This window comes from Amyelois transitella, chromosome 16, assembly GCF_032362555.1.
Source record: "Amyelois transitella isolate CPQ chromosome 16, ilAmyTran1.1, whole genome shotgun sequence".
NCBI lineage: Eukaryota > Metazoa > Arthropoda > Insecta > Lepidoptera > Pyralidae > Amyelois > Amyelois transitella.
This window is the reverse complement of record NC_083519.1, coordinates 2965793-2987551: the sequence shown is the minus strand read 5'-3', so window position 1 is coordinate 2987551 and position 21759 is coordinate 2965793. Positions and strand designations below refer to the sequence as shown.

The 21759-nt window shown below is 36.1% G+C and overlaps 1 protein-coding gene across 3 annotated transcripts in view; it reads left to right on the top strand.

The window, feature by feature from the left end:
* LOC106143309 (furin-like protease 2) overlaps nucleotides 1–21759 on the top strand; it is a 242167-nt gene that overhangs the window by 86912 nt on the left and 133496 nt on the right. Inside the window, exon 2 of one of the 3 annotated variants that reach the window (XM_060948389.1) lies at nucleotides 18658–18698. The exons of the other annotated variants lie outside the window; for them this stretch is intronic. The gene's annotated coding sequence lies outside the window, so the exon portion shown is untranslated. The remainder of the gene's footprint in view (nucleotides 1–18657; nucleotides 18699–21759) is intronic. 3 annotated transcript variants of the gene reach the window in all.

The window sequence follows — 21759 nt, the reverse complement described above, 5'->3', positions numbered from 1 at the left end:
TGAAGTGTTCGTGACAAGATCAAAACGTATATTTATTTTGTCTACATCAATATCAAAATAAACATTCTGTAAAATTGGTCTCATATATTGTTTTCTTATTATTATTGTCATTCAAAATATTACCCAAAGAATAAACACATGAAAACATTTATGTATATATTATACTTTTTGTGTTATGTATAATAAAATACGTATATTTGTTAATGCATAGATATCAATTGATATCTAAATTACCAATTAAAGAAGTACAATAAACCGCAAGCAAGCCGCCTAATATAACGACACAAAACAGATTTTGGGGTAGGAATAATTGTCATCAAGTCCGCAGTATGGCGGCTGTCTCCTGCAGATGCAGATTTCTGATAAATCCCTGAAATCATGCATAACATAAACCAACACATGGGCATTAAATGTAAAATATGCCGCAAACAAGCATATAACGAAAAAAGTACACAATTTTTTGGGGTAGAAATGATTGTCATCAAGCCCGCAATATGGCGGCTGTCTCCTGCAAACGCAGACGTCTGATAAATCCGTGGCATCGGCATGCAAGCCGGTGCGCAATTTATGCACCGCTGGGCCGAGCTAACAGGATACACTCAATTTTCACTCACACTGAAGGAATATCATTTTACTTTTATTGGGGTATGTAAAAGTTTTAGGAAATGTAAAGTCGTTAATATTTGGCTGCTTTGCAGTATTAAGTACATATCAGTATTTTGCTTTCGTTAAATTTCATGTGTGTTTGTGAAGATAGTGAACAAAATAAAAACGGAAAGTTTCGTAAAATTAAAAGAAAAATTGTATTATGTATATACATAAACTATACATACATAAAATCACACCTTTTTACCGGAGGTGTAGGCAGAAACTACATCTTTCCACTTGCCACGATCCCTGCATACTTCTTTCGCTTCATCCACATTCATAACTCTCTTCATGCAAGTTCGGCTGTTTCACTAAACATCAATATTTAAAATTCCAAAACATTAATTCCGAAACTACGTCTGTTCCTATTTTCTCTTTCATCAAAACTTTGACTTCATTCCTATATGTGCTACCTATCTGTCTGAATTCAGAGCAGTTGTGTTCAGGTATCGAACGATTTGTGAACACATCGAATGTCCTGTTCGAATGCCTGACAAGCTTGGCGTGGTCCTCGGCCGACCGATGTATCAGTATGACTTTATGTACATAGATGTCTATGACATTTAAGACGCCGTTCAAGCGTTTAGTACTGTCTAAAATTTAAAACGTAATTCCTAGACATTCTAACAAATTTTACAAGCGTAGTTTAATAGTCAAATTATTTTAAGTACTCTCATCGCAGTCACAACTCAGCAAGCAAAAGTTGATTTACTTTGTATATACATAAAAGGAAAAATTATTACGATCAATCCAACTTTTTCTTAAGAAAAGCCTACTGGACAAGGCATTACTTCATTATTGTAATTAAAAAAATCTTACTCGAATTATGTAATTAGGGAGATTCTCAGACGCAATCAGTTCTTATTAAGTACAACGAAATTAGTGCCAAGGCTTACTATTGTTTCTAAGTAACAAATGAGGTCGCGTTCTTGTTGGTATTTATCAAAGTCCCTTCCCGTGTCCAGCGGCACCGCCTGTCCCGCCAATTTGGATTTACCCATTTTCGTGCACACCCTGTAGTGTCCTGTTAAAACTTCAGTTGGAATAGTAACAACAAATAGGCTTTCAACCTTTATAAGGCTCTAGTTCTAACACGAGTATGTAATTTGTTCCTCAGTAAACTTGTGTTAAATTCCACATTCAGGATAGAGTATTGTAGTTACTTTAGTTATTATTATTACTAAATTGAAAATATAGTCTAATACCTCGTTTGAAAATGAAATGATAAACTTAAGTGTGTATTAACATTGTCTATCGTCAGTATAACATGCTTTATCAATGACCTATGATCCAAAGACAAAGATAATGAATGATGATGAGATAACTGTTTTCAGTTTTACTCTCATGAACTACTGGTTAGTCACATTACATAATTAAATCAATCGTCCTGGCAAAGGGTCAGGTCAAGAGTACCCGAAACCGCCGAAATGTAAGCTTTGAAAATCATCATCAAGTCACGAATTGGTCTTTAGTCCGTAATTACAACTCGTCGTGATATGTCATGTTGGAGTTAGGAATAATTACAACAAATGCCATGCAAGTCACGTAATACACGGGTAAGTAACTAATTCAAATACAGTTGTTTCAGCATAATTTAACTTTGATATATTTTTTTAAATTAGTACTTTCCTTAAATGAGTTTTTCATAGACGTCATGCATATATACAAACAAATATAATTGCGGAAGTAAGTTTATTTGTTTGTTTGTTGTCTATTCACGCGTGATCTACTGAAACAATATTCTTGAAAGAAATTTTGTGTTTATACTCGTATAATTCAGAATCTAGAGAAAGACATGGGTACTTTTCATCTCGGTTAAACTATAGTTCTAATGGGTAAGCGAAAAACCTGTATTCTTTAATAGGTGGCGCTAAATAACCGCTCGGACGAAGCTGCGGGTAAAAACTAGTTTCATATAATCAGCAAATTGTTAAATTTATGGTGATAAAAATTAAATTAACAAAACTACATACATACATACATACATACAATCACGTCTATATCCCTAGCGGGGTAGACAGAGCCTACAGTCTTGTAAAGACTGATAGGCCACGTTCAGCTATTTGGCTTTAAGATAGGATTGAGATTCAAATAGTGACAGGTTGCTAGCCCATCGCCTAAAAGAAGAATCCCAAGTTTATAAGCCTACCCCTTAGTCGGCTTTTACGACATCCATGGGAAAGAGATGGAGTGGTCCTATTCTTTTTTGTATTGGTGCCGGAAACCACACGGCACAACACAAACTAAATTTGTTTTATCACAAGCCAAACGTGAATCAGTTATACTCGAAGTTGGGTAATTCGGAATTCAGTTCGAAGTCGTTATCGGTGACATTAACTGTGTCTTTCCTATTAGAATACAATTTGTGTTTGTTAATAATGTACACACATTTATCAAGTATTTATTTCTGACGGGTAGACAGAGCCACCAGATCTGAAAGCCACATTCAGTAATATGAAGAAATGTATGTATGTAAGATACAGCATATATTGCTAACTCATTGCGTATCGTCTTAATGATGTGTACCAAATTTTTTTTCTTTGTTTTTTTCGCTGTAGCTGTAGCTTGGATGAATAAATGACTATATTGTACATAAGAAAATATTAATCTATGTATGATAAGTAACTTCGGCGATGTGCATCAAGTTGGAAGCTTTATAACATGAGTTAATAACTTAATTGATAAATTTTGAATAAGATGAAAATCAATTTAGCTAATGAACATCACCCCGTCATAATTTGAAGCTCAGCAGTCAATAGCGCGACACTTGTTATGGTAATTAGTCACTCTGTTATGGTGCTTACGAATGTATGGTGAATGGTTCAATTATTATACTCTGTGTACGCTGTAGGAGTGGGGGAGTTGTAGTAAATATGTTTAGGGTTGTCCAAAATAATTTTAATAGAGAAATCAATCATCAAATCAAAAATCTCTGACTCCTGCATTAATCTTCTTCTTCTTCGTCGTTACCTTTTCCCACTTTCTACGTGGGGTCGGCACAGTATGTTAGTTTTTTCCAATGACTTCTGTCAATTGCCATCTCACTGGTCACTCCCTTTCTCCTCATATTATCCTTTACGCCGTCCATCGATCTCTTTTTCGCTCTTCCCCTATTTCTTGAACCTTTCACTTTTATATTTAAGGCTCTTTTAGTAACATGACCTTCCTCTCTTCTCATGATGTGTCCGTACCAACCTAGCTTATTACCATTCATCTTTTCATTTATTGGCGCTACTTTTATACTTCCTCTTATATACTCATTACGTATTTTATCCATTCTTGTCACTCCACACATCCATCGTAACATTCGCATCTCACTTGCATGCAGTTTTCTTTCATCCGTCGCTTTCGTTGCCCAACACTCTGCTCCATACAGCATGACAGGTCTGATGACTCCTGCATTAATGTCGTGATAAATTAATTATTAATAAATTCTTAATACTTTCGCAGTTGTTTTTAATCCTAAGGTCCGTTAAAAACTGCGTGTAATTGAAAAATAATAATAATTGTGTATAACTCGAAAAGGTTCAAACTATTTTCGTAACTCCATTCATAAAGGAATTGAAAATGTATAAATAAGTAAACATGTAACGCCGTAATAACGTGACATTCTGATTGTTTTTTTCAGATACTGGTTTTAGAGTTAAGTTTTTTAACTATAAGTTATAAAGTTTGGTTTTAACGTTCAAGTGTGTGGCAAACTTCAAATCTACCGTTTAGTTTTTAAAGTTGTGCAAAAAATTGAGACAACTTAAATCATAACCCGGCATCATTCATTAAGTCGGCAGCCCTGTTCCCAGTAGGAGAAGTGATTACATGTTCATCAACACGACACAGCGTGGCAACACATAGGACATGTTACCTAATGTTTAGAAACTATTCGACATTTACTGATAAATACGACGAATCTTTCCAACTTCAAGTTAACATAAATAGAGTTATCAAAGTGAATAAAGCGAAAGAAGTATGCAGGGATCGTGGCAAGTGGAAAAACGAAGTCTCTGCTTACCCGTCCGGGAAAGAGGCGTGATTTTATGTATGTACCTATGTATCAAGCTACAGGCAGCCCTGTTCTCAGTCGGAGAAGTAATTACATGTTCATCACCGCGACAACACGCCACATAGCGTGACTACACACACACACATAACACATATAGCACTTGTAAGCTTATGTTTAGGAACTATTCGAGATTTACTGTGAGCATTGATAAATAATTTGAACGCGTAAGTATCGTATAGTCCATTTCATTAAGGTAATAAGTCTTTGTTGAAAAATACATTTATAAATTGTAGTATGGTTAAAAACAGGTCTTGCTTTTTCTTCTCATGGTTATAAATCAATTAAAAAATGTATATTTTATCAAGAATCAAGATTGTTAAGTTATGTTTCAGTATGCAAAAAAAAAATGGGCTGTACATCTTTTTGTCGTGACTACTTGCCGGGAGAGTAAGTAACCTTAGTCCATTCTAAGGATGAAACGAACAGGAAGTTATCAATAATAAAGGATAAATAAATAATTTTTTTATTAAGAATTATGTGTAACTAGGTTGTGCATGAGGCAGGATTCACTTATACATAATCTGTGACTTAATCCTGTTTCACAAGATAATCTAAAAAGTACTTTGTTTTAGAGAGTGTTATAATTTCCTTTCATTTCTTCTGTTAGGTATAAATAAGGTGTATTCATTAATTTTTTTAAAATTCATAAGAATCGTTTAAATAGCTATTACAGCTACTGATATTTTTTTTTTACTTACTACAAACCGACGATGGTTTGATATCCATCTTGCACTATACACGTGTAAATTGATACGGACACCAGACATATCGATTCCGGGTATCTTATCCCCCTTCAATTATTTTTTGCAATGTTCATAGAAAAACCGTATAGTTACTTTTGTATGTATATTATTAGAAAGTATTCGTAATAATCTTGAACTGTAGGTCCACGACCCATTTAATCCGAAACTTAACACATGCTTAAATCACATTTTGCATTCCGCCCGGCGGGAGTAGATTCCGCAGTACGTGTTTATTTGCTCCGAAGTTATTTCGTTAAATCGAATATCTGAGTCTGAGTGCTTGGCTTGTTGGCAGATGGATCCTGCCAGTTTTGTAAATACCACGCTTTATTGAAAACTATCCTTCCTTCCTTCAGATCACGGTTATTGTTTTATACAATACTCTTAAAAGTACTTTTTGTATTTTTAATGTTTCAAATTATCTTACAATTATTGTATAAAAATGTCTTGTTGAAATGACTTTATTTTAATGTTTGGCAAGATAAATAGTAAAGTCCGTCTTTTTATTTTGGGCAAGAAATAGATAGTAGATTCTATCACTAAGCCTAATAGCTGCATGTGGCCTGTCACTCTTTTAAAACAGCTGGCTCTGTCTACCCCGCAAAGGATATAGACGTGATTATATGAATAATTGAATGAAATAGATAGTTATATCGTATCTGGTCATCATGGTATCATTTATTTATTTTGCCCTGCGCCAACGCCAATCTACTGTTTGGTTACCTACCACCTTAAGGTTGACTTGCAAGATATTGCATTAGCGATAAATCCGCCTTTGTACCTGTCCCTGTCTTTTTTGTGCTGTTTTGTATGTTTTACTCGTATGATGCTATAAAAAGTTTATCTGTCTATTTGATTTTATCAGGACATAAATTTTTATTTAAATGTGATGGCAATGCACAAAAGCTTACGTTATCCACAAAAAGCTATTACCTCACACACTCCCCACATTTGCGTGATAAGATTCTAACACCAATAAATATTTTATTTTCACTATCATTAATCTTGCCTATCGGTCTACCCATTCAATTGGGTGGTTATTCCACAGGGTACGGGTAAATTATGAACTTGGACTTTTTGTACAGCGACGATGATAAGGCGCGATCGCTGAAATACGACCAATATTGCTCGCACACAAGTTTTATTTATATAAATGAATGGACGTCGATTTTTGGCGGTGGACGCTAACGATAGTAATAATGAATCGTTTCGAATGCCGTGTGGTTCCCGGCACTATTACAAAAAAGAATAGGACCACTCCATCTCTTTCCCATGGATGTCGTAAAAGGCGACTAAGGGATAGGCTTATAAACTTAGGATTCCTCTTTTAGGCGATGGGCTAGCAACCTGTCACTATTTGAATCTCGGTTCTATCATTAAGCCAAATAGCTGAACGTGGCCATTCAGTCTTTTCAAGACTGTTGGCTCTGTCTACCCCGCAAGGGATATAGACGTGATCATATGTATGTATGTATGTATGTTCATATTTACTTGGACCTATACGTTTAGTATTTCTTAAAACTGATATGACTAAGTTCGTAGCTAATAATAGTATTGATCTGGACGAAAATTCAAAATCCCTAATCAAATTAAAGACGTCCTGGCGACTGGTAAGGTCAAAATACCCAAAACCTCCAAAAAATTTAGTAACTTATAGTGCAGCCTCCACATACTCGTATATTCGGTTCCACAAAAGCCCAATAGAAAAAAATCTGATCTAAACAGTTTACCGCGGGACGTGATCGGCCGTAATCCGGAGCGACGCTATACCATTTCCGGACGATTACGTGACTTACCGAGTTCGTACGCCGACCGCGACCCGACTTGTCTGTTGACAATGGTTAATTAGAGCCTATTGTCCGGGCTTACGGGAATGCGATTTCTTTTAGCACTGCTGTTAGATTTTTAATTCGTAGTTGTTCATCGTAGTTTTTTAAGATGATTTTCAATATCGTTATTTAGGCACCCGCTTGAAAGAGTCTTGGTCTTGAAACTGTTAGCAAGGAATAAAGACACGATTTATGTATCCATAAATTTATTTTATAATGGACCGGGAAATTTTGCTCAATGTAAAAATCAATCAATATTTTTATTTGTGAAAACAGGTAACATTTGTATCCAAATGTCAAAAATAATTTAAATTTATATTTTATAGATCTACCCTTTTTTTTCACAGTCTAGTTCTAGAATTCGTTTGATAAGTCAAATATTAATGATAAGATTACAAATTTTATTTATTTATGACATAACTAGACTGACTCTAATAGAAATCAAAAATATCCAAGCGTAGTGTATTAAATTGTCACAACAACTATTTGGAAAATTTACGGCGACGTGTAAACGAACTATGTATTCAACAAGAGAGGAGCCATTATTCACTGCTGCGAACGCATGCACTGTTTATGAGTGCAGTTGATGTCTGGGAGTAGCATAAATCCTCGCGAATTGTGCCAAAAACAACGTGGCCTATAATTTCTAGTTCAGGCTAGTTTCGTGGAGTGTCCAAACATGTATAGCGTGAAACGGAACGGGGAAGTTTGCACAAACACGTTCCGAATCGCCGATACGATACGATTCGCATCGATGACGACGGTTGTTAGATGAAAAATGTTGTTGCTACCGTAATGTTTTCAGAAAAGAAAACAACGTACGTCTGAACTTCGCAATAAATAAACAACTTTAACGTTTCAAAACAAAAATGTCACGAGCAACGTTGGCGTAGACGTCGCTTGACCTATGTAAGTTAAATAAGCTGCTAGTTCCGCAAGTGGCATTGTTAGTTTTTGTTCTTAGCGAGCGAAATAAAAACGCACAGAACCACCTGTGGGGGAATATCAAAACAGTCGGCTTAACGTAGCCATGCACAAAGCGTACCTTTTTAGCGAGACTGAGACTGAAATTTCGAGAGTATTTCCGCGTGCGACGGCAAAGGCGCCGCAAAAATGTGAAGAATGGCTGAACCCCTCGCGGCTGTAAGCCCGTGTCTCCGCCGCTCCTGCCGGAATAACGCTGGCATTTATTATTCGTGCACGTCGCGAGCGAGACACGTTACGTACATAAACAAATTTGATGTACACCACATTATTAGCTTTCGTATAAAACAGACGTCGGGCGCCGCAAATGTCGGGATGAAATTTCTGATTGCCGCTGTTGTCGAGACTTCACAAATTGGGTAAAATTTTGCGGTTTTGCGATACGTTATTTTTGAGGTGTGCTGATCGGCTTCGTGAGAGGATACGTGTATGTCAGTTGCAGTTGGATGTATGCCGCAGGTTCACTTCGATTGAAGTACAAATTGAGGCTGCTAACAGATATCACTCTACCACAATCTTGCACATTATAATTGTTTCAGTTTGTTCAGGCAGATTTGAACGTTATTTGTCGTTTATTATTTTAATGATTTCGTGGTTCTTGAAACAAAAAATCATGTAATATCATTCCATTCGCTGTAACTGCTTTCGTTGTCCTCTTTTATATAACAACACCGTGATCATTGACTGGAGGCAAATAAATCTAACGGATATGTAGTTGCATCGTTGTATTGAAGCTAATAGTGAGGAGCAAAGAAATGAAACTATAAATTTTTGGAAAAGTGTTATCCATCCTCTGGATATTTGTGTTCGCTATCTCCGGCATGCCAATTACTCAGCCAATGCCGATAAAGCGAAACGTGACTCCAGCCACGGCACAATGTAAAACCAACAATTAAATGCAATAACAGACACAACATAATCTCGCGATGTTTTGCAGACGCCGCAACGTTTGCTTTGCGCGTGTCACAGTTAATATATGTATCAAGAAATACAAGATAAAACAGACGAAATATTTCAAACAATTTAAATGAGTGAAACAGGGAATGTGAAAGTTTTTGATTTATACGCGTGGTGCACAGTTTCGTTAGGGCGAGCGGGAAGAATGTTTTGTTCCTTTCAGGTGCTAAGTTTTAATGAGCGAACTTTAAGGTGAAACTAACCGCAACTTTTAATAATGGCTTCTAACCGCCTGGGCATCACTATTAACGAACTTTTACGCTTTGATAATGATGATATGCGGCTAGAGCTGCTAGTAAAGAAAAACTTGTGTTACGCAATCTGCGCCGGTTACTCTGATATCGTTTAAGTAGACTAATAGACCTAACTTTACATGGATTTAATTTGATTTTATCAATTGTAATATTGATGCCTGATACCTTAAAGCAAATTTATTTAGTGTTATAATTATAACAAGGAACCCACAATTTTAAATACTAAATGTTGTTAAGCATGTATATATTTATTATTATTATTATATTCCAGTTCACCATACCTTATTTTGATGTTATCATATTTAGTGTAATTTGTACACCTTTAATTTTATTAAATCTTAATTAACAACTCACTCGGCAAAACATAATTAATCGAGCCTTTACCGATCCTGATTGACAAATAAAGAAGCCGTAGTAAATTAAATCTGATCAAAATTAATAACATTTATATCCACGTGAATTAAACAAGGAGTCGATAATGGGAGCCGATAAATCCCTCAGAAGACAGCGATCGAGGAAAATATGACACTAATAACTTATTCGATTGCACAGACATGGATGTAGCTAGATACCACCACAACGTCAAATCAATCGACATAAGACGATGCCGTGCCTCGAAGAATAGTGGCAGAGGGTGCAGTTGGGAATACGCAAGGATGAGAGAGAGATGTAATTAGATAACGCTATTTCACACACCTGTATAAAAGCAAAGCTTATAAAATATCCTGCGTTTTGTAAAATTATTAGGGTGTAATGTTTAACACACTTCATTTGATTTTTTTTCATAACTTCGGGTATATTTTTCTGATACAGCTTGATATAGCGATGGTAAATCTTAATACTTCGGTTTATGAAGATCATACATATTTATTAAATTCGATCGATCGAGAAAATCAGTTTCTAACCCTGTGACCATGGCCTTCTGGTTTTGGTACGCGAAGTAAACACTCGCGGGGTCTAGCTAGTTCTAAGTCTGTGGTCGATTTTCAGTCAAGTCAACCATCGGCTAATAAATTAATCTGTCGGTTCGCGTCAGATCAGCGTCGATGTTACGCTACACGAGGGTCCGTGGCCGCTATTGAGGATATACACTGGTCGAGCAGATATTAGAACTCAATAAATCCGATTGATCAGGCTGATGTTGAGTTTTTTTTACTACAAAAAATATTCGGACGTCTCTCCAGAGATAGCCTGCCAACCAATAAATGTAAAAGTACCTACCTACTCCAGGTATGGTAGGAGTATGGCAGATCGCCGCTATTTTGATCCACCTTATATTTCGGGCCGTGTATGTCATATCACTCGCACTGTCTATCCCGATTAATATAATTATACCCTACTCGGCTATTGTGATCCCTGTGGAAAAGCGATAACACCTTACAATTAATGAAAAGCCGATTTCGGGCTACGTCGGAAAGACAACAGCGCTCAGAAGATCCCCGGATTGAAAGAGATCTTTATCCCCCTTTCCTAATTAATTTGATTGTTGGCCTGGTAATTAAATTAATCAGGTGTCTTTTACAATGTGATTTCTTTAAATAGATGATATAATGGACTTTAAGCTACCCACTTTTCGGCTATCAACTGCCGATTTGATTGCGGAAGTCCGCTGCCGCAGATCCCAATTTCCTCGTAATTTCGTCTCATTTTCAATCTCAACTGGGAGCGAAACTTTGCATTGTTCCGTCCAACTACAACGATCGCTTACGGGCGATATAAAAACAAAGCAAAGCGAACTCGCGCTTGACGAGTTTCAGCGGTTGTTATGGATGAAAGGAATCATAGCATAGGTACTCTAATTTCTGTGCAAGAAGGGAAAAAGTAAGCCAGCCAGCGGTGTTCAAACTTGGCCAAGTCGCCGAACAAGTTCTTTGACAAGGCGACTAGCTTTTGTGGGCTCCACAGTAATTAATGTTGGACGACGTTCGTCTCGGAGTTTTGTTATCGCCTCGTTTATTGGTGCTGTTAATGCTAAGTTTATTTTTACTACGCCCGTAAGATTTTGTACTTTAATAAATGATCTTTATGTTCACGGAGTTTCAAATAATATAACCTACCTAAATATAAATAAACTTACCCTTGAATAAATTTCACTTTTTCTTATAATATTTAATGAATAATTCTTCAATGAATATTAATATTACTTATTCTTTTATAAGTGCTTAATTACAGAGATGAATATTTACACACATTCTTTATTATATTTCATCAGCAACTAGGTGCGCTTTGCCACTCATGAATTACTTCTTAGCCCATTGACTTTGCAACGAAAGTTAGGCTCGACTTGAGTTGATATTTTTCGACATCGCAACATTTTACTGTTGACATTTTTTATTAATTTTCAGAATTTTCCTTAAACCTTTTCCTTTCGGCCTGTGTTTTACTTCAACATTATTTCTGAACGGAGTCAGCATTTAATGTTTTCTTGGTCGGTAATAGGCTTTACTAATTTTATCACGGTAAAATAAACACTTGTTGGTATTTCCATCACGTCGACTTGTCGCCGTCACGCCCTCTAACTGATGTACCGAATAATTACGTGACGCGTGGAGCATCACGCTTTGGGAATCTCTGACAGAATTTGTGTAATTATATTGAACGTGTTCGTAGAGAAAAAACTACGCATGAATGTAAGATGGTTACATTTAGAAGTGGAAATGAATTACCTTGATGGAATTATAAGTAACTCGATGATCACTCACCGAGTTACTCATAATTCTCAAAGAAAAAGTATGAACAGAGCAATAGACATCAGCCATTTTTTATTTAATACGAAAAGAAAACAGTTAAAACATATAATTTTTTGTGATGATCCTACACAAATGAAATTTTATTAATACATACTTTACAATTCTTGAATAAATCCAAACCAATACAATTTATTTATAACTTACACGTGTACGGTGCACATTGTTACATTATACCTATATAATTTTAATAATGTAATCCTTCCTAGAAAATAACAAAATGCGTCATACATCATCGTTTCGTAATATTATTTTCTGAGAATATAATATCCTCTTAAAATAACTATAGCTTTACAATTTCATTCGCTGTTTGTAAAATATATGAAATTCCATTGATTTACATCGTACACACACATTTCTGGCCAGTATCCGGGAACGGGGAAGGCAGAGCCAAAAATTTCGTAAAGGTGGAAGGCAACGCTCAGCTGTATGGCCTAATGATGAAATAAGATTCCTGTGTCGACCTTCTTGGACTGTATCTTATATTGGTACGGCTGGCGTTTGCTCGCTGCGGTAAATAAAACTGTTGGGCTTCCATTAAACGTGTATTCTAACCAAATACCGGGACAAGCAAGAGAAAAAGTCAATGTTGCCACTTTACAAAACATTTCTTAAAAAGTAATAAATTTGGTGTTGCAATAATTCCTTTTATTTAATGATAGAATTGCGATTCAGAGATAGGGGTAGGTTGTAGTTTATCAACTGTACCTTGTTTGACAGCATACACTTATGTATGTTCTAATATGCTTATATGCAGACCAGCATGGAATTTTTTTTTAGTTTAGTATTGAATTGTATCTTATTGTTATTTTAGTTTAATGGAATCTGTCCACTTTTGAAGGGCATTTTTTACAGTCAAATACATTAACCCCTCGACAACAAGGTTTACTGAACACTAGGTGAGATTTTATCGCGCCTTTGCGAGTGCGAACCCGGTTCCGCTGAGTAATTAACCCGTCACTGTTGCTAATAGATGCTAGTGATAGTCTTTGTCGCAACTCAACACGATTTGTATTCCGCTGTGTCACAGAGCACTGAAACGCCCATAGTCAAGATCGTGCCTGATGTATTTCTTGTGTTTTTTTATGAGAGAGCAAAGTTTAAGGGCGATAATACATACATACATAAAATCACTCCTCTTTCCCGGAGGGGTAGGCAGACACTACCTCGATAATTAATTAGTTTATTTTTGTATGAATGCCTAGGTTTGTATAATAGCTTCCTAATACAAAATGACAGTGAAGTTCCCGATAATTACCTTTTTTTGGTCAACAAATTCAATAGATGCGAGTAATGGTCTTTGTCGCGGCTCGAAACGATTGGTATTCCATTCTTGCACAGAGCACTGAACAAAGTTGCTTACTCTGTGCTCTTTTACAAGATTGAAGTTCAGGGAAGGGAATCTTATAAAGCCAGGAATTGTGTTGTCTCGATTGAAAACGAAGTCTCATTAGGACTTGGTGGACAGTTTATCTCTTTTTTTAAATATTGACGGCGAACACTTAACAACAGCAGACCCTAGGCCCCGAAGAGCGGACCAAAGGGCCTGAGACATGAAGGCGGAGATGCAACACACAATGACGAGAAAGAGAGAGAGAATACTCACGAACAATCGTGCTAAAATAATTGTACAACAAGAGCTGAGAATGCGTTACGATTAGAAAGAATTTAATACGAAATTACGATTCTTGTGTTAAAAAAACGTGTCGCCATAGCCGTTGAAAAAGCGTTGTAACTCCGGTCCTTTGTTTTGCCAACTAATTGCCGCATTATTCTTTTTGAACGGCGTAAATGAGAGACAGCAGCGTATGTTTTAAATTCCGTTTTAGCGGCCCTTATACGTCCCTCTGTCCCGTTTATGGCATGGATACGAAATTCTTTTTTCTACATACATGTGGTCACGTCTATATCCCTTGGGAGGTAGACAGAGCCAACGGTCTTCGGAACGTCTATATCTCTTGCAGGGCAGACAGAGCCAACGGTCTTCGAGAGACTGAGAGGTCACATTTGGCTATTTGGATAAAAGTGTTAATTTCAGATATTTGTATAAAATCTTAATTGACACTAAAATAAAATTGTACCGCTAATTTGAAATTGTATAGTTTAAGTTGTTTTATCTTACATCGCGGTAAAGAAGGAGATCAGAAAAAAAAATCTATGTGTTTTAATTTATTTATTTCTTTAAACTTTATTGTAAAAAATACAAACGTATACCACAATTGGCGGACTTAATGCTAGAAGCAATTTCAGGAATTTTTGAGATTTATCTCAACAATTTAAACATGAAAATACCAAAATAGAAGCAAGTATCTAAAAGTCTCAAATTAATTAATTACAATTTCAATTAATAAAACAGAACAGTCAAACAATGTCACCGCAAAGGCGTGAACACAATAGATCATTTTAAATATTTACACTGACACCCTCGTTGTGTGCTCCTAAGCAAATACAGGCTTAAGGGATCAAAGAAGACTGTGGAGATGCATCCCTACTCGATACAGATTCTATATATATTTATAGGCACATTCATTTTGTGCAGCTTTTAACATGATCCAATATGGGTTAGGTTCCTCTTATATGGTTCGGCTAGGATATGATGAGAAACAAACTTTTTCTAATTGGTCTTGGATGTTTATCTATATAAGTTTATATTATAAAATATAGTATCTTTGAGTTAGTATCTCGTAACACAAGAGGCCTACACAATCTATGTAATTTATCGTACGTAGGAAAAAAAAAGGTTACGGAGGTCTGACGACGAGAGTCAGATGTGAAAACCTGACCATGAACTGACCAATCCAGTATCATGGGAAAAGACGCACCTTGGACCTCTCTCAGGTGATTAGGATATTACAGGAATTAACTTCATTAGGAAGAGGAAAAGAAACTTATTTCTATTCTCCGGTGACATAACATAACAAATTAAGAGCCAAGACTGAGTTATCGTTGTTTTATAATCTTTTAGTTATAGACATGAAGAAGTTTATTCGTCTTTGAAAATTTCAGCGTTGCCAGTAAAATTAGTGACAAGAATGTGATGGGTTAGTTTGTCTGTGTTTTAATGTTTATGAGACCTGGATATGGAAATAACCAAGAAGTGTAAATTTCATAAAATTCTATAAAACTTATAAAAATAGAAACAAATACTGTAAAACTAATCGCTGGTGTGGTCCTAAGCAGTATGAGTACCCTAAAAAGCTTGTATAAAGAGAGCTTGTAATCTATAATGAAGCAAAGGGAGTAGTAGTCTCTGGCTACCCCTTCGGAAAAGATGCGTGATTTTATGTATGTATGTCCTAAGCAAATACAGGCTTAAAGGATCAAAGGAGGCTTCGACGATGCAGTTCAATTCGATACAGCTTCTATTCCTGCTCTCCGGCGACGTAATGTTGCAATCTCAGAAGCAAAGCTTTAAGATATTGAAAAGGTTTCATAATCCAATGCCAGTGAAGGTAATTTTCGCTTAATATAAGGATCTTTTAATGTTGCTGTAGTTATTTAACCTTGTTGAAAATGAAGGATGTTATGTACCTTTAATCCACATATTTTCCCCAATCTTACAATTATAATGCTAAGCTTCCTATCCGGGGGCTCCTCTCCAGAAAGTAGAGAACTCCAGGGGGATGACGTTACGATTGACGTGTCTGATGATATGTAGGTACATATGTGTCAGTCAATTCTATCGTTAAGCCAAATAGCTGAACGTGGCCATTAAGTCTTTTCAAGACTGTTGGCTCTGTCTACCCCGCAAGGGAGATAGACGTGACCATATGTATGTATGTATGTATGTATGTGTAAGTCGGCTGAATTCGAAAAACTTAAAAAAAAAAAAAGCTAGGTCTCTATATAGGGGGAGGGAAATTCTCTCTATTTGTCAACGTCAGGTATTTCACAACTATTCGCATTAAAGCAAGTACGTATACAAGTTAATTTGTATGTCCAGACAGTTACTATAATATAGGAGCAAACCATTTTACATTATCCGGGATGTGGGAGTTGCCATCTGCGGCACGGTTTTATAACTTTTGCAGGTGTCTTCGTTACTCAAAGTATTTTAATTAAATGCTTGCTATTCACCAATGAAGTATTTTCATTTATATTCCTATACACATACTGGACTTTACACGACTTTGAAGGGAGGAGGAGGAAGGGATTTTCGGGTATAAAGTTTTGTAGATAGAAAAAATCTAATAAAGCGAATTAAAGTCTTAAACCTTTGAACATGCCCGTAACAGGCTATGAGAGTAGGTCCGCTTTTACCAAAGGAAGGTCTGATATGGATGCTCATTACGTCTTACGTCAGGATAATATAACTATTTAATTATGCACGGTGACATTCACATTGTGATACTGACGATTTTGGAATTATCGGCTGACTTTGACGCGATTAAAGCTAATCCATTATAGTTTTGGTTGTGTGCCCCGCGTCACATACATACATATTATCACGAATATATATATCCTTTGCAGGGTAGACAGAGCTAACAGTCTTGAAAAGGCCGATAAGCCACGTTCACCTGCTTCGAAATGGAATTGAAACTCAAATAGATATGACAGGTTGCTAGCCCATCGCCTTCAAGAAAATCCCATATTTATATGCCTTTCCCTTAGTCGCATTTTACGACATCTATGAGAAAGAGATGGAGTGGTCCTATTCTTTAGCGCCTAGAACCAAACGGCACCAAAATGTAATAAACTAGAGACCGCCCGCGACTTCTTCCGCAAGCAAACCCTATCAATCCCGCGGGAATATCGGGATAAAAAGTATTCATCGTAATCGGTTCAGTATTTTTTCCGTGAAGGAGTAACAAACATCCATACTGACATACTCACAAACATTCGCATATATAATATTTGTAGGATAAGGTGCGAATTATCTCCCTATAATTAAATGGATTACGTAAAACGAAAAGTTTAATCGCTTCATTAGCATTACCTAAGTTCATGATTATGCACACCAATATTAGTTCGCATTAATGCTGATGAGTATTCGGTTGCGTAGTCATTTGATCCGATCAGCGAAAATCACACCGTATTCACCAATATTGCTATCAGTATTGAAATGTCATTTGGCTAAGCTCTGCAATATAATCTATGTACATAAATCTCCACTCGATTACCAACGATAATAGGTAGGATTGATGTCATATTAATGTTTAATTGTCCGTATTGACTTAGCAGACATACGGACGGATGGCTGACGTAATCAAGATGTAACGTGCATGTCACGGAATTAGATGAGAAGTTGTTTTGTACGCGGGTTTGTTGTGTTTGTGTGAACTAGCTACCACTAGCGGTTTCGCTTGCTTGATGTGTAAGCTATATTACTGCTTAGGTAAATATTTGAATCTCAATTCCATCGTTAGGCCATACAAATGAACGCGGTCTTTTAGATTTTTCGATTCTGTTTTGGCTACCTCGTAAGGGATAAACAAAAGATTAATGTACGTAGGTATGTTACATAAAGTCCGTTTATGAAAATGAAAAAAAAATTTATTAAGTAACTTACAAGCGGGTAACAAATTAGTGGCAGGAGGCTCCATTTAAATGCATAATGCACATGTGTTTGGAGATTCCGCTCTTCTAAAGTAGTCCTATAATTACATATGTAAGTTAAATAATTATAAGGCATCAATAAACAATAGTATTAAGCTAAAAAAATATATAATTTACAATAAAATATAAATAGAACAAATAACAAAAGTAACAATAAGTGCCAACTTGTTTATATCGAGTGCATGTCAGTCGTTTGTGGGAAATTATAACATTTTCGTTGTCTTAGGTAAAAAATTTTGGTACAGTCTTGTTTGTAATAAGTCAAAATGGTACGTTTGTTATAGTGAAGTTATCAAAGTTATTATATTTTATTTGTACATATGTGAATATACAAGTTAGTAGATAGTTAATTAGTACAGATATTTCCTATTAAGACGTATAGATGATTGATTCGACTTCCTCATAATTTTGTGTTTTTAACCAATTAGTAACAGTTTTTTTACAATTATACTTATTCATCTGATATGTGTTCAATTTACTATTTAATACATTGTACAAATGAGCTGACTGATAGGTGAATTGTCTGTGAGCATATTTTGTTTTAAAGGCCTGTATTGGTGCCACATTATGTTTTCTTCTTTTATTTAGAATTTGAGGATCAAATGCAAGTCTTTTATGAGCTCTGAGTGTAATTTGTAGTACATACAGTTTTCGCACTGATAAGAGACCGCTTAACGTGTACAGCATGTCAGTAGGGTATCTGTAAGGCTTGAAATGTATGACTTTAAGTAGACTTTATCAAAGGCAATAGTTATATTAAAAGACTTATTATTAGGTGTTTTATTTCGACATTTTTGATTGATATTTTTTACCCAAGATCGATATTTCATGATTTAATTTTAGACATAATTTGTAATAGGTACTCTTATTATTTTACAGGTAAGCTCCTGAGACCTGATTTTGAACTGAAGTACATTTACGTAAGTAAAATAAGAGAAGTAAACATTTAACTTAGATCAAACTCTTTGATACATTTCGATAATGATTTACGCATAGTAAACGTTGGTAATCAAATATGATCTACTATTGGTACGACCAATGACCATATTTCTTATAATAATACCTCCCTTTGGGAAACAAGTAGAATATAATATAATAAAATAAAAAATAGTCTCTGGTTGCTGTTTTTTTGTTTTATTGGTCATCTACATCGGTTACCTACTCTCATTGTACGTATGTAGGTACAAAAGGTAAAGAAATTAGATCATCCAATATTTTCCGTTTATCGTTAACTGAGTAACATACATATTTCCTTCTTTATAAGACGTTAGGAAGACTAAAACTGAATTCCGCCAACCATCTGGACGGTCCAGAAACAAATTGCAATAGAAATTCCCGGCTATAGCGTAGACATGCGCCTTGTAAATTGAATCGCTTTATTCGCAAACTGGGAACAAGTAATGTCCAAGGAAAAACATGCTATTTATTGTTCTGCCAACATGAACGCTGGGAATGTAGCCCAACTGAGCTCGAAATGTGCTTATAGTCAATGAATTAAGCTATGTTTTAAGTTATATAAATCACTACAAATACTATTAGTTTCGACTCGCGCAGTAGGCTAATTCGTTTTCAAACAATATCGTAAATAATTAATTCTTAGGTTTTTTGGCAAGTAAGCAGTCACCGGATAAGTTTTGATTAAGAATTTGAAGACCTAGGAATTTTATCTCAATTCAGTTTCTAGCGCGATTTTACTTAAATAAACGTATGCGGAGGGCAAAGCAAAATTTAAATAACCGCGTACATATTAGTTGAAAAAATGAATATAAGCTTCACGAATAATTTTCTGTGGAAACCATCTCATTAGCTAAAGCATCACGGAATATAAAGGGAATTTTCTAGAATTATTTATGAAAAGAAATATGCCTTTACTAGTAAAATGGATGAGGCGTGAGACGTGTCGCGGAGACACGTGCCAGAACTATAGAAAATAGCTTCTCCGAGGTGGCTTATGAAATATGTGTGTTCAAACGAAGGATGTATGAAAATAGGAATAAATTCTTAGTAATACGCGTAATATTATTACTCGTAATATTATTTCCTCTCAGCTTCTCTATTTTCAAGCCAAGAGTGAATAAGTAATAAGTAATGTGTTCTCACTCATACGTCTTATTCATCATCATTTTTTTCATTCATCTCATTAACTTCATACATCTTATTGATTCCCATCAGGCAGAGCCAAACTTCTAATGAAAATAATATATATTGGGTTACATGGTCTGGTTCCTGGACTTTAGAATAGGAGTAGGTTTATTCATGTCATTATACCAATCCAGGTGTGTTACTATAACTGTTCCTGTTCAAGCAAAATACCATTATAAAAAAAAATGGCGGAACGATTGCGTTTGGAATGCAGTAAATATATAATTGTATTATTTTATTATTATATCGACGGTTGAAAGGCTAATTGTGTCAAGCGACATTTTTTGAGATATTGAGTTATATACATATTTGGAATCAGCGAATTTTTCTCCATCGTTTGGGCTCACTCTCATATTTTTCTGAGCATTTTTTTGGCGCTTGACACAACCGCAAAAAAGGGTCTCATTTTGGCGGTCATTGATCTAAACGACAAAGATTTGGGTAAATTTGTGGATCTGCCACTTAAACCTTTTTGACTTTTATCATAATTTTTGTGTCAAGGCGTATGGATTACATTGCATCATACTATTTTGAAAATCAGAGGCGATTGCGCCAATTTGCCTTTTCGCTTTTTATAGGATATGGTCGCTTGACCCATTTTGATTTCTAAGATAATATTGATGTTCGTCGCTTAGCCGTTTTTGTTTTCCATCGCCCCACACACGCATGTCGTTTGACACATTTTGTTGCACGATGTAGGTAGTTATCGTGTTGTGTGCGCTACCGAGGCATGTTTCGCTCGCGCTCGCGCGCGTCTTCGGCGTCAGTCAAACGCCGGCGGTTAACGAAGTTGTACATACATACATACATAAAATCACGCCTCTTTCCCGGAGGGGTAGGCAGAGACTACCTCTTTCCACTTGTCACGATCTCTGCATACTTCCTTCGCTTCATCCACATTCATAACTCTCTTCATGCATGCTCCTTTATTTTCTATTTCTGTAACTACATCTTCTTTCAAATCACAACATTTCCTTACAACGCTGTTCCTTATCCGGTCACTCAATTTCACACCCATCATACTCCTTAACGCTCTCATTTCCACTGCATTTATTCTGCTTTCGTGCTTCTTTTGCCATACCCAACTTTCACTCCCATACATTAAAGTCGGAACCAACACGCCCCTATGCACAGCCAGTCGAGCCTTTTTGGATAGTTTCTGACTGCTCATAAAGGCATGCAAAGCTCCATTCACCATGTTCCCTGCGTTCACTCTCCTTTCAATATCACTAACACACTTGCCATCTGATGTAAACTTTGATCCTAGATATATACAAACTCTTTCACTTGCTGAACTTTTTCTCCTCCAATCAAAATATTACATGCTGTCATTTCTTTCTACATACATACATACATTAAATCACGCCTCTTTCCCGGAGGGGTAAGCAGAGACTACCTGTTTCCACTTGCCACGATCTCTGCATACTTCCTTCGCTTCATCCACATTCATAACTCTCTTCATGCATGCTCGGCGGTTTCGGGTACTTTTGACCTGACCCTTTACCAGGATGTCCTTAATTTGATCAAGATACGTTCGTCTAGGTCTTCCCTCTCCGACCTTTCCCTCCACACTCTCCATGTATATCTGCTTAGTCAACCTGTTTTCATTCATCCTCTCCACATGACCGAACCATCTCAACATACCCTTTTCTATTCCTGTCAATACTTCTTCTTTCACATCACAACATTCCCTTATCACGCTGTTCCTTATCCGGTCACTCAATTTCACACCCATCATACTCCTTAACGCTCTCATTTCCACTGCATTTATTCTGCTTTCGTGCTTCTTTTGCCATACCCAACTTTCACTTCCAAACATTAATGTCGGGACCAACACGC